General features: G+C 33.1%; 1 protein-coding gene across 1 annotated transcript in view; it reads right to left on the minus strand.

Moving 5' to 3' along the window:
* Positions 1-18,646, minus strand: part of LOC134848892 (low-density lipoprotein receptor-related protein 2-like) — a 154,528-nt gene that overhangs the window by 71,989 nt on the left and 63,893 nt on the right. The window lies entirely within an intron of this gene.

An 18,646-nucleotide genomic window follows, 5' to 3' on the forward strand; every position in this document is an offset into this window, starting at 1 on the left:
CGGGGGATGAATTTACAAAAAATCTCAGTTTTTTTTTGAAAAAAAAATTTTATTTGTTTTTATTACCCATTAATTTTTTCAAGCTTAAAAGGCAATCGGAACATTCAAGGCTTCGCCCTGATACGAGCAGTCTTGTTGTTACGAATTTCGATACGAAAGTAACGGAATATTTGTGCTCGGGGTGGGTTTTTTTTTCTTCAGACAAATTTTGAATTTTTAACTAGCCATTTTCGACGGAATTTTTAAATATCATTCAAAAGGTATTGTTTTCCTGAGCATAAACGTGAAACGATATTTCACCTGTGAGTTTTTTTTTGAAAGGTTTGGGGATTTAAAGATTGCCATTTTGGCCAATTTGGGACAATTAACGCGCGATACATTTCGCGCTATTGACGCGTAATGGGAAATTTAATCCGTCTTAGAAATCGTTCCAAATTGGTTGAAAGAAGCTTATTTGCCATTTTTGATTTGTTACAAGGAGCGAAATCTATTTTTTTGTAGTTTTTATGGCGTGTGGGGGATGATTTTCTTAGAAAAAATTTTAAATTTTTTGAAGTTTTTTTTTTTTTTTCATTTTTCTATTACATTTAATTTGTTAATGATATTCATGTTGTTATTTCTCCATAAAACTTAAAAGATAGTCGAAACATTGAGGGCTTTGCCGTGATACGATTAGTCTTGTTTCAACTTTATTGGCGGAGAATGGCAGAGAATGTCGAAGCCATTTAGCAAACAACGCAAACTAAATTTGTGAAAATTTAGTTGAGCATTTTTCAATTTTCAATTTCAAATATTTGTTTTAAATCATTAAAGAGCTACATAATCGTTGGTAGATATCACGAGAATTTAAAACAAGACATACTTGCCGAAATCAAATCTCAGATTATATTTCTTTGAACTATAAAACTAACAAATCAGATTGAAATCAGATGCGGTTGAAAAAAAAAACAAACAAAATTTTTTGGGGCGAACACCAAAGTTACTTAGAAAAAATTTTGTATCACCAACAAAAAAAAAAAAACGAGTCATACAATTTCAATATATGGGAATTGTATGATTAGCGTTTTTTCAAAAAACGAAAACCTCGGTTTTTTTTATCACCAGACTGTTTTACTAGAATCAAACAGCCGCAGAAATTAGTTTATATCTTTTTTCAAACATTTTTTGAAAATGAATGAAAATTGTATGACAAGCATTTTTCTACACACTTGATGTATGGAAATGTATGATAAGCATTTTCGGTGTATGGAGGTCAAACCGGGCAGTCTGCGTTTAAATTAAACATTGCTGATTGTACTTTTCAGCCAACTAATTTTAATTTAACAAGCATATACTAAGACTTTTAACCTCAACACTCATATTTCAAACGTCTATCGCATTTCCTTGCGTTTTTTTTAAAGCTTCACTTAAAATTAAACAAGCCTTGATTACTGCATTAACAGTCAAGTAAAATGCATCAACAATCATTCAACATGCAGCAACAAAAAATTGCTTGAGCTTTATGGGGGCGTTCAACAGTGCCGATGTACAACAGTGCCGAAAATGAAAAAGTGTTCGAGAGTGACAAAAATTGATGATTTTCGGCGGCACTGTTGAACAACAATTTTATTTTCAGCACTTTTGTACTTCGGCACCGTTGATCAACTGCTTACGGGCAATACAACAGTGCCTAAGTACAGCAGTAACGAAAACAAATTTATTATCCAACAAGGCTGAAAATTATCAACTTTCGGCATTGTTGAACCTTTTTTTTCATTTTCGGCACTGTTGTACAGCTCCATTATATGAAGTAGATAAGCAAGGGGGCTATTCTCATGCGCGAAAGACCGAAGGGGCAAAAAAAAAACTCGTGAGCAAAGGAACGACAACAAAATTAGCCGAAAGTCAATTTTTAAAAAGAAGAAACTGCCAGTCAGTTAAAATGAATTAAACGAAGTAGTATTTTGCTTCTTTTATGATGAAACCCTTGGAATATAAAATTTGTTTTTATTCGGCGGCGGTCAGTGACAATTTGAAAATTTTGCATATTTCTGCCGTTTTTATATTCGGTCAATATCAATACTCAGCCCCAGGAAATGTTTAATTTCTTTCCAAATTTTATTTCGAATCTGATTGCCTGATTTTTTTTTCGCGCATTCGGTCTTTTGCGTATGAGGGATTCCAACGATAAGAAACAGCTATTCGGTTAAGTAGCAGTGTTTAGACAATCGCGTAAACATCCTCGGCAGTAAGCAGACAAATACTATATTAACCAGTCAGAATCAAGACAAGGAAGAAATTTAGAAACATAATTATTAATTATTTCGTTAGTTCGCTTTCTCATCTCAAATCTGATTGGTTGATATAGTATTTGTCTGCTTATTGACGAGTAGGAATATGTTGGTTGCCAGTCAAAAAACAGAATGGTCTAAGGGCAGAATGAGTCCAAGAGCAGAAAAGCCGGAGAAACTTTAATTTTTATTAGCTAATTGGCAAGTTAAGTATAAGAATAGTCATTATTAACCAAAATACTAGTAATTTATGCATAATTTGAGAAATGTAATCGAGTTTTTTCCCTAAATTCAAGAAAAAAATTAATGTCGTTATTCAATTCATGCATAAATTTTTCCTACTTTTTTTCATCAACTAGCCCGTATAAATCAATTTAAGTTAAAAGTTTTCTGTTTTTCTGCTTTCGGACCCATTCTGCTCTTAGACCATTCTGTTTATTGCTCCACCTCAAAATACGTGGTTGTCAAAATACTGACCGGTTACGAGCTGTTCTTTGCGTCGAGGAAGTTTGAGAAAAAAATCAAGAACACAATGTTTGAGATACAAAATAAAATGTTGTTCATCTGGTTTGAAACACATGCCAAGAATTCGAACAAAACATTCACAGAAAAAATTTTTCAACATAAGTTGAAAAATTTCCTTGAAGAACCCAACGAAAGGAATTAAAAGGTAAGAATCACGAAATTGCTAATTTTTTTTTCAAATATTTGTTTTGTTCCGACTTTCGATACAAAAGTAACGGAATATTTTTGCTCGGGGTGGGTTTTTTTTTCTTCAGACAAAACTCGACTTTTTAATTAGACATTTTTGACGGAATTTTTTTTTATTATTTAAAAGGTATTGTTGTCCTGAGCTTAAATTTGAAAAGATATTTCACCTGTGATCATTTTTCGTAAAGTTATGGGGGTTTGAAAATTGCTATTTTTGGCCAATTTGGGGCAATTAACGCGCTATACTTCGCGCTATCAATTGGAACCAGGTCTAAACTAGTATTTATCATTGGTTATTATTATGATATTTAGAAGGAAGCTACTTAGAATCGGGTTTTTAATAGGAAAAAGACCCCATAGTGAAAGTGGATCGAGGTTGCCGCAATTTAATTTTTCGGCTATTGAGACAGCTGTGTTTTGGTCAATTGCATAATTAAGTGTTTTGCTTTTTGTTCCGACGAAAGTAACGAAAGTAACGAACGGAAAATTTGTGCTCGGGGTGGGTTTTTTTCTTCAGACAAATTTCGATTTTTTACCTAGCCGGTCTTGACAGAATTTTTATGCATCATTCAAAAGTTATTAGTGTCTTGAGCTTAATTTTGAAAAGATAATTTACCTGTGATCAATTTTATCGTAAAGTTATGGGGGTTTAAGGTTTGCCATTTTGACCAATTTGGGACAATTACCGAGCAATATACTTCGCACTATTAACGCTTCAACCCTTCTTAAAAATCGATCCAGATTGGTTGAAGGAAGCTTATTTGCCTTAATTGATTTGTTAACAGGAGCAAAAATTATCACTTTGTGTTTTAAATGGCGTGCGGGGGATGATTTTTACAAAAATTCTCGGTTTTTTTTTGAAAAAAAATTTTTATTTGTTTTTATTACCCATTAACTTTTTTCAAGCTTAAAAGGCAATCGGAACATTCAAGGCTTCGTCCTGATACAAGCAGTCTTGTTGTTACGAATTTTGATACGAAAGTAACGGAATATTTGTGCTCGGGTGGGTTTTTTTTTCTTCAGACAAATTTTGATTTTTTAATTAGCCATTTTCGACGGAATTTTTAAATATCATTCAAAAGGTATTGTTTTCCTGAGCTTAAACGTGAAACGATATTTCACCAGTGAGTTTTTTTTGAAAGGTTTGGGGATTTAAAGATTGCCATTTTGGCCAATTTGGGACAATTAACGCGCGATACATTTCGCGCTATTGACGCGTAAGCGGAAATTTAATCCGTCTTAGAAATCGTTCCAAATTGGTTGAAAGAAGCTTATTTGCCATTTTTGATTTGTTACAAGGAGCGAAATCTATTTTTTTGTAGTTTTTATGGCGTGTGGGGGATGATTTTCTTAGAAAAAATTTTAAATTTTTTGAAGTTTTTTTTTTTTTTCATTTTTCTATTACATTTAATTTGTTAATGATATTCATGTTGTTATTTCTCCATAAAACTTAAAAGATAGTCAAAACATTGAGGGCTTTGCCGTGATACGATTAGTCTTGTTTCAACTTTATTGGCGGAGAATGGCAGAGAATGGCGAAGCCATTTAGCAAACAACGCAAACTAAATTTGTGAAAATTTAGTTGAGCATTTTTCAATTTTCAATTTCAAATATTTGTTTTAAATCATTAAAGAGCTACATGATCGTTGGTAGATACCACGAAAATTTAAAACAAGACATACTTGCCGAAATCAAAATCTCAGATTATATTTCTTTGAACTATAAAACTAACAAATCAGATTGAAATCAGATGCGGTTGAAAAAAAAACAAACAAAATTTTTTGGGGCGAACACCAAAGTTACTTAGAAAAAATTTTGTATCACCATCAAAAAAAAGCGAGTCATACAATTTCAATATATGGGAATTGTATGAGTAGCATTTTTTTTTCAAAAAACGAGAACATCGGTTTTTTTTATCACCAGACTGTTTTACTAGAATCAAACAGCCGCAGAAATTAGTTTATATCTTTTTTCAAACATTTTTTGAAAATGAATGAAAATTGTATGACAAGCATTTTTCTACACACTTGATGTATGGAATTGTATGATAAGCATTTTCGGTGTATGGAGGTCAAACCGGGCAGTCTGCGTTTAAATTAAACATTGCTAATTGTACTTTTCAGCCAACCAATTCTAATTTAACAAGCATATACTAAGACTTTTAACCTCAACAGTTATATTTCAAACGCCTATCGCATTTCCTTGCGTTTTTTTAAAGCTTCACTTGAAATTAAACAAGCCTTGATTACTGCATTAACAGTCAAGTAAAATGCATCAACAATCATTCAACATGCAGCAACAAAAAATTGCTTGAGCTTTATGGGGGCGTTCAACAGTGCCGATGTACAACAGTGCCGAAAATGAAAAAGTGTTCGAGAGTGACAAAAATTGATGATTTTCGGCGGCACTGTTGAACAACAATTTTATTTTCAGCACTTTTGTACTTCGGCACCGTTGATCAACTGCTTACGGGCAATACAACAGTGCCTAAGTACAGCAGTAACGAAAACAAATTTATTATCCAACAAGGCTGAAAATTATCAACTTTCGGCATTGTTGAACCTTTTTTTTCATTTTCGGCACTGTTGTACAGCTCCATTATATGAAGTAGATAAGCAAGGGGGCTATTCTCATGCGCGAAAGACCGAAGGGGCAAAAAAAACTCGTGAGCAAAGGAACGACAACAAAATTAGCCGAAAGTCAATTTTTAAAAAGAAGAAACTGCCAGTCAGTTAAAATGAATTAAACGAAGTAGTATTTTGCTTCTTTTATGATGAAACCCTTGGAATATAAAATTTGTTTTTATTCGGCGGCGGTCAGTGACAATTTGAAAATTTTGCATATTACTGCCGTTTTTATATTCGGTCAATATCAATACTCAGCCCCAGGAAATGTTTAATTTCTTTCCAAATTTTATTTCGAATCTGATTGCCTGATTTTTTTTTCACGCATTCAGTCTTTTGCGTATGAGGGATTCCAACGATAAGAAACAGCTATTCGGTTAAGTAGCAGTGTTTAGACAATCGCGTAAACATCCTCGGCAGTAAGCAGACAAATACTATATTAACCAGTCAGAATCAAGACAAGGAAGAAATTTAGAAACATAATTATTAATTTTTTCGTTAGTTCGCTTTCTCATCTCAAATCTGATTGGTTGATATAGTATTTGTCTGCTTATTGACGAGTAGGAATATGTTGGTTGCCAGTCAAAAAACAGAATGGTCTAAGGGCAGAATGAGTCCAAGAGCAGAAAAGCCGGAGAAACTTTAACTTTTATTAGCTAATTGGCAAGTTAAGTATAAGAATAGTCATTATTAACCAAAATACTAGTAATTTATGCATAATTTGAGAAATTTAATCGAGTTTTTTCCCTAAATTCAAGAAAAAAATTAATGTCGTTATTCAATTCATGCATAAATTTTTCCTACTTTTTTTCATCAACTAGACCGTATAAATCAATTTAAGTTAAAAGTTTTCTGTTTTTCTGCTTTCGAACCCATTCTGCTCTTAGACCATTCTGTTTATTGCTCCACCTCAAAATACGTGGTTGTCAAAATACTGACCGGTTACGAGCTGTTCTTTGCGTCGAGGAAGTTTGAGAAAAAAATCAAGAACACAATGTTTGAGATACAAAATAAAATGTTGTTCATCTGGTTTGAAACACATGCCAAGAATTCGAACAAAACATTCACAGAAAAATTTTTTCAACATAAGTTGAAAAATTTCCTTGAAGAACCCAACGAAAGGAATTAAAAGGTAAGAATCACGAAATTGCTAATTTTTTTTTCAAATATTTGTTTTGTTCCGACTTTCGATACAAAAGTAACGGAATATTTTTGCTCGGGGTGGGTTTTTTTTTCTTCAGACAAAACTCGACTTTTTAATTAGACATTTTTGACGGAATTTTTTTTATTATTTAAAAGGTATTGTTGTCCTGAGCTTAAATTTGAAAAGATATTTCACCTGTGATCATTTTTCGTAAAGTTATGGGAGTTTGAAAATTGCTATTTTTGGCCAATTTGGGGCAATTAACGCGCTATACTTCGCGCTATCAATTGGAACCAGGTCTAAACTAGTATTTATCATTGGTTATTATTATGATATTTAGAAGGAAGCTACTTAGAATCGGGTTTTTAATAGGAAAAAGACCCCATAGTGAAAGTGGATCGAGGTTGCCGCAATTTAATTTTTCGGCTATTGAGACAGCTGTGTTTTGGTCAATTGCATAATTAAGTGTTTTGCTTTTTGTTCCGACGAAAGTAACGAAAGTAACGAACGGAAAATTTGTGCTCGGGGTGGGTTTTTTTCTTCAGACAAATTTCGATTTTTTACCTAGCCGGTCTTGACAGAATTTTTATGCATCATTCAAAAGTTATTATTGTCTTGAGCTTAATTTTGAAAAGATAATTTACCTGTGATCAATTTTATCGTAAAGTTATGGGGGTATAAGGTTTGCCATTTTGACCAATTTGGGACAATTACCGAGCAATATACTTCGCACTATTAACGCTTCAACCCTTCTTAAAAATCGATCCAGATTGGTTGAAGGAAGCTTATTTGCCTTAATTGATTTGTTAACAGGAGCAAAAATTATCACTTTGTGTTTTAAATGGCGTGCGGGGGATGATTTTTACAAAAATTCTCGGTTTTTTTTTGAAAAAAAATTTTTATTTGTTTTTATTACCCATTAACTTTTTTTCAAGCTTAAAAGGCAATCGGAACATTCAAGGCTTCGTCCTGATACAAGCAGTCTTGTTGTTACGAATTTTGATACGAAAGTAACGGAATATTTGTGCTCGGGTGGGTTTTTTTTTCTTCAGACAAATTTTGATTTTTTAATTAGCCATTTTCGACGGAATTTTTAAATATCAAAATTCAAAAGGTTTTGTTTTCCTGAGCTTAAACGTGAAACGATATTTCACCTGTGAGTTTTTTTTGAAAGGTTTGGGGATTTAAAGATTGCCATTTTGGCCAATTTGGGACAATTAACGCGCGATACATTTCGCGCTATTGACGCGTAAGCGGAAATTTAATCCGTCTTAGAAATCGTTCCAAATTGGTTGAAAGAAGCTTATTTGCCATTTTTGATTTGTTACAAGGAGCGAAATTTATTTTTTTGTAGTTTTTATGGCGTGTGGGGGATGATTTTCTTAGAAAAAATTTTAAATTTTTTGAAGTTTTTTTTTTTTTCATTTTTCTATTACATTTAATTTGTTAATGATATTCATGTTGTTATTTCTCCATAAAACTTAAAAGATAGTCAAAACATTGAGGGCTTTGCCGTGATACGATTAGTCTTGTTTCAACTTTATTGGCGGAGAATGGCAGAGAATGGCGAAGCCATTTAGCAAACAACGCAAACTAAATTTGTGAAAATTTAGTTGAGCATTTTTCAATTTTCAATTTCAAATATTTGTTTTAAATCATTAAAGAGCTACATGATCGTTGGTAGATACCACGAAAATTTAAAACAAGACATACTTGCCGAAATCAAAATCTCAGATTATATTTCTTTGAACTATAAAACTAACAAATCAGACTGAAATCAGATGCGGTTGAAAAAAAAACAAACAAAATTTTTTGGGGCGAACACCAAAGTTACTTAGAAAAAATTTTGTATCACCATAAAAAAAAAGCGAGTCATACAATTTCAATATATGGGAATTGTATGAGTAGCATTTTTTTTTCAAAAAACGAGAACATCGGTTTTTTTTATCACCAGACTGTTTTACTAGAATCAAACAGCCGCAGAAATTAGTTTATATCTTTTTTCAAACATTTTTTGAAAATGAATGAAAATTGTATGACAAGCATTTTTCTACACACTTGATGTATGGAATTGTATGATAAGCATTTTCGGTGTATGGAGGTCAAACCGGGCAGTCTGCGTTTAAATTAGACATTGCTGATTGTACTTTTCAGCCAACTAATTTTAATTTAACAAGCATATACTAAGACTTTTAACCTCAACACTTATATTTCAAACGTCTATCGCAATTCCTTGCGTTTTTTTTAAAGCTTCACTTGAAATTAAACAAGCCTTGATTACTGCATTAACAATCAAGTAAAATGCATCAACAATCATTCAACATGCAGCAACAAAAAATTGCCTGAGTTTTATGGGGGCGTTCAACAGTGCTGATGTACAACAGTGCCGAAAATGAAAAAGTGTTCGAGAGTGACGGAAATTGATGATTTTCGGCGGAACTGTTGAACAAAAGTTTTATTTTCGGCACTTTTGTACTTCGGTACCGTTGATCAACCGCTTACGGGCAATACAACAGTGACTAAGTACAGCAGTAACGAAAACAAATTTATTATCCAACAAGGCCGAAAATTATCAACTTTCGGCATTGTTGAACCTTTTTTTTTCATTTGCGGCACTGTTGTACAGCTCCAGTATATGAAGTAGATAAGCAAGGGGGCTATTCTCATGCGCGAAAGACCGAAGGGGTGAAAAAAAACTCGTGAGCAAAGGACCGACAACAAAATTAGCCGAAAGTCAATTTTTAAAAAGAAGAAACTGCCAGTCAGATAAAATGAATTCAACGAAGCAGTATTTTGCTTCTTTTATGATGAAACCCTTGGAATATGAAATTTTTTTTTATTTGGCGGCGATCAGTGACAATTTGAAAATTTTGCATATTTCTGCCGTTTTTATATTCGGTCAATATCAATACTCAGCCCAGGAAATATTTATATTCTTTCCAAATTTTATTTCGAATCTGATTGCCTGATTTGTTTTTCGCGCATTCGGTCCTTCGCATATGAGGGATTCCACCGATAAGGAACAGCTATTCGGTTAAGTAGCAGTGTTTAGACAATCGCGTAAACATCCTCGGCAGTAAGCAGACAAAAACTATATTAACCAGTCAGAATCAAGACAAGGAAGAAATTTAGAAACATAATTATTAATTATTTCGTTAGTTCGCTTTCTCATCTCAAATCTGATTGGTTGATATAGTATTTGTCTGCTTATTGACGAGTATGAATATGTAGGTTGCCAGTCAAAAAACAGAATGGTCTAAGAGCAGAATGAGTCCAAGAGCAGAAAAGCCGGAAAAACTTTAACTTTTATTAGCTAATCGGCAAGTTAAGTATAAGAATAGTCATTATTAACCAAAATACTAGTAATTTATGCATAATTTGAGAAATTTAATCGAGTTTTTTCCCTAAATTCAAGAAAAAAATTAATGTCGTTATTCAATTCATGCATAATTTTTTCCTATTTTTTCATCAACTAGCCCGTATAAATCAAGTAAAGTTGAAAGTTTTCTGTTTTTCTGCTCTCGGACCCATTCTGCTCTTAGACCATTCTGCTTATTGCTCCACCTCCAAATACGTGGTTGTCAAAATACTGACCGGTTACGAGCTATTATTTGCGTCGAGGTAGTTTGAGAAAAAAAATCGAGAACACAATGTTTGAGATACAAAATAAAATGTTGTTCTTCTGGTTTGAGACACATGCCAAGAGTTCGACCAAAACACCCACTTAAAAATTTTTTCAACATAAGTTGAAAAGTTTCCTTGAAGAACCCAACGAAAGGAATTAAAAGGTAAGAATCACGAAATTGCGATTTTCTTTTCAAATATGTGTTTTGTTCCGACTTTCGATACGAAAGTAACGGAATATTTGTGCTCGGGGTGGGTTTTTTTTCTTCAGACAAAACTCGACTTTTTATTTAGCCATTTTTGACAGAACTTATTTTATATCATTTAAAAGATAATGTTGCCCTGAGCTTAAATTTGAAAAGATATTTCAACTGTGATCATTTTTCGTAAAGTTATGGGGGTTTGAAAATTGCTATTTTGGCCAATTTGGGGCAATTAACGCGCTATATTTCGCGCTATCAATTGGAACCAGATCTAAACTAGTCTTTATCATTGGTTATTTTTATGATATTTTATCTCTATAAAATATTAAATACTAACCAACCATACTCCACCAAGCTAACAACCCACTTATTTGTAAGTGTTTAAACTACTTGTAGTTTCAACACCAGATCAATTTGAATTAAACTTAGAATACAGTTGTTCTCATTCTGGAAGTAAATTGCGCAAACCGGTGTACACTAGATCTATTGAGACTAGGAGATATAAGAGTAAGATTAAGATCGGTATTAGACTAAGAAATTGCACGAATCTATCCGGCCGAAAAAAAGACAGCGTGACGAGCAGACGTGTACCCTATCTGAAATTACTATATGAGTTATAACCAAAAAGATATAACTCACAATGCGTAAGCGGAGATTTAATCCGTTTTAGAAATCGTTCCAAATTGGTTGAAAGAAGCTTATTTGCCATAATTGATTTGTTACGAGGAGCGAAATCTATTCTTTTGTACTTTATATGGCGTGTTGGGGGATGATTTTTATAGAAAAAATTTCAAAATTTAGATTTTTTTAATTTATTTTTTTACATTTGATTTTTTTATGTTAGCTTAAAAGGCATAAGTCTTAAAAGGCAGTCGGAACATTCAGGGCTTCGCCCTGATACGATCAGTCTTGTTTCAACTTTATTGGCGGAGAATGGCAGAGAAGGGCGAAGCCATTTAGCAAACAACGCAAACTAATTTTGTGAAAATTTAGTTGAGCATTTTTCAATTTCAAATATTTGTTTTAAATCATTAAAGAGCTACATAATCGTTGGTAGAAACCACAAGAATTTAAAACAAGACATACTTGCCGAAATCAAAATCTCAGATTATATTTCTTTGAACTATAAAACTAACAAATCAGATTGAAATCAGATGCGGTTGAAAAAAAAAACAAACAAAATTTTTTGGGGCGAACACCAAAGTTACTTAGAAAAAATTTTGTATCACCATCAAAAAAAGCTAGTCATACAATTTCAATATATGGGAATTGTATGATAATCATTTTTTTCAAAAAACGAGAACATCGGTTTTTTTTATCACCACACTGTTTTACTAGAATGAAACAGCCGCAGAAATTAGTTTATATCTTTTTTCAAACATTTTTTGAAAATGAATGAAAATTGTATGACAAGCATTTTTCTACACACTTGATGTATGGAATTGTAAGATAAGCATTTTCGGTGTATGAAGGTCAAACCGGGCAGTCTGCGTTTAAATTAAACATTGCTGATTGTACTTTTCAGCCAACTAATTTTAATTTAACTAGCATATACTAAGACTTTTAACCTCAACACTTATATTTCAAACGTCTATCGCATTTCCTTGCGTTTTTTTAAAGCTTCACTTGAAATTAAACAAGCCTTGATTACTGCATTAACAGTCAAGTAAAATGCATCAACAATCATTCAATATGCAGCAACAAAAAATTGCTTGAGCTTTATGGGGGCGTTCAACAGTGCCGATGTACAACAGTGCCGAAAATGAAAAAGTGTTCGAGAGTGACGAAAATTGATGATTTTCGGCGGCACTGTTGAACAAAAGTTTTATTTTCGGCACTTTTGTACTTCGGTACCGTTGATCAACCGCTTACGGGCAATACAACAGTGACTAAGTACAGCAGTAACGAAAACAAATTTATTATCCAACAAGGCCGAAAATTATCAACTTTCGGCCTTGTTGAACCTTTTTTTTTCATTTTCGGCACTGTTGTACAGCTCCATTATATGAAGTAGATAAGCAAGGGGGCTATTCTCATGCGCGAAAGACCGAAGGGGCGAAAAAAAAACTCGTGAGCAAAGGACCGACAACAAAATTAGCCGAAAGTCAATTTTTAAAAAGAAGAAACTGCCAGTCAGTTAAAATGAATTAAACGAAGCAGTATTTTGCTTCTTTTATGATGAAACCCTTGGAATATGAAATTTTTTTTTATTTGGCGGCGGTCAGTGACAATTTGAAAATTTTGCATATTTCTGCCGTTTTTATTTTCGGTCAATATCAATACTCAGCCCAGGAAATTTTTATATTCTTTCCAAATTTTATTTCGAATCTGATTGCCTGATTTGTTTTTCGCGCATTCGGTCCTTCGCATATGAGGGATTCCACCGATAAGGAACAGCTATTCGGTTAAGTAGCAGTGTTTAGACAATCGCGTAAACATCCTCGGAATCAGATTGAAATCAGATGCGGTTGAAAAAAAAAAAAATTTTTTTGGGGCGAACACCAAAGTTACTTAGAAAAAATTTTGTATCACCATCAAAAAAAGCTAGTCATACAATTTCAATATATGGGAATTGTATGATAATCATTTTTTTCAAAAAATGAGAACATCGGTTTTTTTATCACCAGACTGTTTTACTAGAATCAAACAGCCGCAGAAATTAGTTTATATCTTTTTTCAAACTTTTTTTGAAAATGAATGAAAATTGTATGACAAGCATTTTTCTACACACTTGATGTATGGAATTGTAAGATAAGCATTTTCGGTGTATGAAGGTCAAACCGGGCAGTCTGCGTTTAAATTAAACATTGCTGATTGTACTTTTCAGCCAACTAATTTTAATTTAACTAGCATATACTAAGACTTTTAACCTCAACACTTATATTTCAAACGTCTATCGCATTTCCTTGCGTTTTTTTTAAAGCTTCACTTGAAATAAAACAAGCCTTGATTACTGCATTAACAGTCAAGTAAAATGCATCAACAATCATTCAATATGCAGCAACAAAAAATTGCTTGAGCTTTATGGGGGCGTTCAACAGTGCCGATGTACAACAGTGCCGAAAATGAAAAAGTGTTCGAGAGTGACGAAAATTGATGATTTTCGGCGGCACTGTTGAACAAAAATTTTATTTTCGGCACTTTTGTACTTCGGTACAGTTGATCAACCGCTTACGGGCAATACAACAGTGACTAAGTACAGCAGTAACGAAAACAAATTTATTATCCAACAAGGCCGAAAATTATCAACTTTCGGCCTTGTTGAACCTTTTTTTTCATTTTCGGCACTGTTGTACAGCTCCATTATATGAATTAGATAAGCAAGGGGGCTATTCTCATGCGCGAAAGACCGAAGGGGCGAAAAAAAAACTCGTGAGCAAAGGACCGACAACAAAATTAGCCGAAAGTCAATTTTTAAAAAGAAGAAACTGCCAGTCAGTTAAAATGAATTAAACGAAGCAGTATTTTGCTTCTTTTATGATGAAACCCTTGGAATATAAAATTTGTTTTTTTCGGCGGCGGTCAATGACAATTTGAAAATTTTGCATATTTCTGCCGTTTTTAAATTCGGTCAATATCAATACTCAGCCCCAGGAAATGTTTAATTTTTTTCCAAATTTTATTTCGAATCTGATTGCCTGATTTTTTTTCGCGCATTCGGTCCTTTGCGTATGAGGGATTCCACGATAAGGAACAGCTATTCGGTTAAGTAGCAGTGTTTAGACAATCGCGTAAACATCCTCGGCAGTAAGCAGACAAATACTAAATTAACCAGTCAGAATCAAGACAAGGAAGAAATTTAGAAACATAATTATTAATTATTTCGTTAGTTCGCTTTCTCATCTCAAATCTGATTGGTTGATATAGTATTTGTCTGCTTATTGACGAGTATGAATATAGGTTGCCAGTCAAAAAACAGAATGGTCTAAGAGCAGAATGAGTCCAAGAGCAGAAAAGCCGGAGAAACTTTAACTTTTATTAGCTAATTGGCAAGTTAAAAATAAGAATAGTCATTATTAACCAAAATACTAGTAATTTATGCATAATTTGAGAAATTTAATCGAGTTTTTTCCCTAAATTCAAGAAAAAAATTAATGTCGTTATTCAATTCATGCATAATTTTTTCATATTTTTTTTCATCAACTAGCCCGTATAAATCAAGTAAAGTTAAAAATTTTCTGTTTTTCTGCTCTCGGACCCATTCTGCTCTTAGACCATTCTGCTTATTGCTCCACCTCCAAACACGTGGTTGTCAAAATACTGACAGGTTACGAGCTATTCTTTGCGTCGAGGAAGTTTGAGAAAAAATCGAGAACACAATGTTTGAGATACAAAATAAAAATGTTGTTCATCTGGTTTGAAACACATGCCAAGAATTCGACCAAAACACACGCTTAAAAATTTTTTCAACATAAGATGAAAAGTTTCCTTGAAGAACCCAACGAAAGGAATTAAAAAGTAAGAATCACGAAATTGCGAAATTTTTTTCAAATATGTGTTTTGTTCCGACTTTCGATACGAAAGTAACGGAAAATTTGTGCTCGGGGTGCGGTTTTTTTTTCTTCAGACAAAACTCGACTTTTTAATTAGCCAATTTTGACGGAATTTTTTTATATCATTTAAAAGGTATTGTTGTCCTGAGCTTAAATTTGAAAAGATATTTCTTCTGTGATCATTTTTTGTAAAGTTATGGGGGTTTGAAAATTGCTATTTTGGCCAATTTGCGGCAATTAACGCGCTATTTTTAGCGCTATCAATTGGAACCAGATCTAAACTAGTATTTATCATTGGTTATTATTATGATATTTAATCTCTATAAAATACTAAATACTAACCAATCATACTCCACCAAACTAACAACCCACTTATTTGTAAGTGTTGAAACTAATTGTAGTTTCAACACCAGAACAATTTGAATTAAACTTAGAATACAGTTGTTCTCATTCTGGAACTAACTCGCGCAAATCGGTGTACACTAGATCTATTGAGACTAGGAGATATAAGAGTAAGATTAAGATCGGTATTAGACCAAGAAATTGCACGAATCTATCCTGCCGAAAATAAGACAGCATGACGAGCAGACGGTGTAAACTATCTGAAATTACTATATGAGTTATAACTAAAAGGATATAACTCACAATGCGTAAGCGGAGATTCAATCCGTCTTAGAAATCGTTCCAAATTGGTTGAAAGAAGCTTATTTGCCATAATTGATTTGTTACGTGGAGCGAAACCTATTCTTTTGTACTTTATATGGCGTGTTGGGGGATGATTTTTGTAGAAAAATTTCAAAATTTAGATTTTTTTAAATTTATTTTTTACATTTGATTTTTTTATGTTAGCTTAAAAGGCATAAGTCTTAAAAGGCAGTCGGAACATTCAGGGCTTCGCCCTGATACGATCAGTCTTGTTTCAACTTTATTGGCGGAGAATGGCAGAGAAGGGCGAAGCCATTTAGCAAACAACGCAAACTAATTTTGTGAAAATTTAGTTGAGCATTTTTCAATTTCAAATATTTGTTTTAAATCATTAAAGAGCTACATAATCGTTGGTAGATACCACAAGAATTTAAAACAAGACATACTTGCCGAAATCAAAATCTCAGATTATATTTCTTTGAACTATAAAACTAACAAATCAGATTGAAATCAGATGCGGTTGAAAAAAAAGAGCGAGTCATACAATTTCAAAATATGGGAATTGTATGATAAGCATTTTTTTCAAAAAACGAGAACATCGGTTTTTTTTATCACCAGACTGTTTTACTAGAATCAAACAGCCACAGAAATTAGTTTATATCTTTTTTCAAACATTTTTTGAAAATGAATGAAAATTGTATGACAAGCATTTTTCTACACACTTGATGTATGGAATTGTAAGATAAGCATTTTCGGTGTATGAAGGTCAAACCGGGCAGTCTGCGTTTAAATTAAACATTGCTGATTGTACTTTTCAGCCAACTAATTTTAATTTAACTAGCATATACTAAGACTTTTAACCTCAACACTCATATTTCAAACGTCTATCGCATTTCCTTGCGTTTTTTTTAAAGCTTCGTTTAAAATTAAACAAGCCTTGATTACTGCATTAACAGTCAAGTAAAATGCATCAACAATCATTCAACATGCAGCAACAAAAAATTGCCTGAGTTTTATGGGGGCGTTCAACAGTGCCGATGTACAACAGTGCCGAAAATGAAAAAGTGTTCGAGAGTGACGAAAATTGATGATTTTCGGCGGCACTGTTTAACAAAAATTTTATTTTCAGCACTTTTGTACTTCGGCACCGTTGATCAACCGCTTACGGGCAATACAACAGTGACTAAGTACAGCAGTAACGAAAACAAATTTATTATCCAACAAGGCTGAAAATTATCAACGTTCGGCATTGTTGAACCTTTTTTTTTCATTTTCGGCACTGTTGTACAGCTCCATTATATGAAGTAGATAAGCAAGGGGGCTATTCTCATGCGCGAAAGACCGAAGGGGCAAAAAAAACGCGTGAGCAAAGGAACGACAACAAAATTAGCCGAAAGTCAATTTTTAAAAAGAAGAAACTGCCAGTCAGTTAAAATGAATTAAACTAAGTAGTATTTTGCTTCTTTTATGATGAAACCCTTGGAATATAAAGTTTGTTTTTATTCGGCGGCGGTCAGTGACAATTTGAAAATTTTGCATATTTCTGCCGTTTTTATATTCGGTCAATATCAATACTAAGCCCCAGGAAATGTTTAATTTCTTTCCAAATTTTATTTCGAACTGATTGCCTGATTTTTTTTTCGCGCATTCGGTCCTTTGCGTATGAGGGATTCCAACGATAAGAAACAGCTATTCGGTTAAGTAGCAGTGTTTAGACAATCGCGTAAACATCCTCGGCAGTAAGCAGACAAATACTATATTAACCAGTCAGAATCAAGACAAGGAAGAAATTTAGAAACATAATTATTAATTATTTCGTTAGCTCGCTTTCTCATCTCAAATCTGATTGGTTGATATAGTATTTGTCTGCTTGTTGAAGAGTATGAATATGTAGGTTGCCAGTCAAAAAACAGAATGGTCTAAGAGCAGAATGAGTCCAAGAGCAGAAAAGCCGGAGAAACTTTAACTTTTATTAGCTAATCGGCAATTTAAGTATAAGATTAGTCATTATTAACCAAAATACTAGTAATTTATGCATAATTTGAGAAATTTAATCGAGTTTTTTCCCTGAATTCAAGAAAAAAATTAATGTCGTTATTCAATTCATGCATAATTTTTTCCTATTTTTTTTTCATCAACTAGCCCGTATAAATCAAGTAAAGTTAAAAGTTTTCTGTTTTTCTGCTCTCGGACCCATTCTGCTCTTAGACCATTCTGTTTATTGCTCCACCTCCAAATACGTGGTTGTCAAAATACTGACCGGTTACGAGCTATTATTTGCGTCGAGGTAGTTTGAGAAAAAAAATCGAGAACACAATGTTTGAGATACAAAATAAAATGTTGTTCTTCTGGTTTGAAACACATGCCAAGAATTCGACCAAAACACACACATAAGTTGAAAAGTTGCCTTGAAGAACCCAACGAAGGGAATTAAAAGGTAAGAATCACGAAATTGCGAATTTTTTTTCAAATATGTGTTTTGTTCCGACTTTCGATACGAAAGTAACGGAATATTTGTGCTCGGGGTGGGTTTTTTTTTCTTCAGACAAAACTCGACTTTTTAATTAGCCATTTTTGACGGAACTTATTTTATATCATTTAAAAGGTAATGTTGTCCTGAGCTTAAATTTGAAAAGATATTTCACCTGTGATCATTTTTCGTAAAGTTATGGGGGTTTGAAAATAGCTATTTTGGCCAATTTGGGGCAATTAACGCGCTATATTTCTCGCTATCAATTGGAACCAGATCTAAACTAGTATTTATCATTGGTTATTATTATGATATTTTATCTCTATAAAATATTAAACACTAACCAATCATACTCCACCAAACTAACAACCCACTTATTTGTAAGTGTTGAAACTACTTGTAGTTTCAACACCAGAACAATTTGAATTAAACTTAGAATACAGTTGTTCTCATTCTGGAACT

Source organism: Symsagittifera roscoffensis, chromosome 1 (genome assembly GCF_963678635.1).
Source record: "Symsagittifera roscoffensis chromosome 1, txSymRosc1.1, whole genome shotgun sequence".
NCBI lineage: Eukaryota > Metazoa > Xenacoelomorpha > Acoela > Convolutidae > Symsagittifera > Symsagittifera roscoffensis.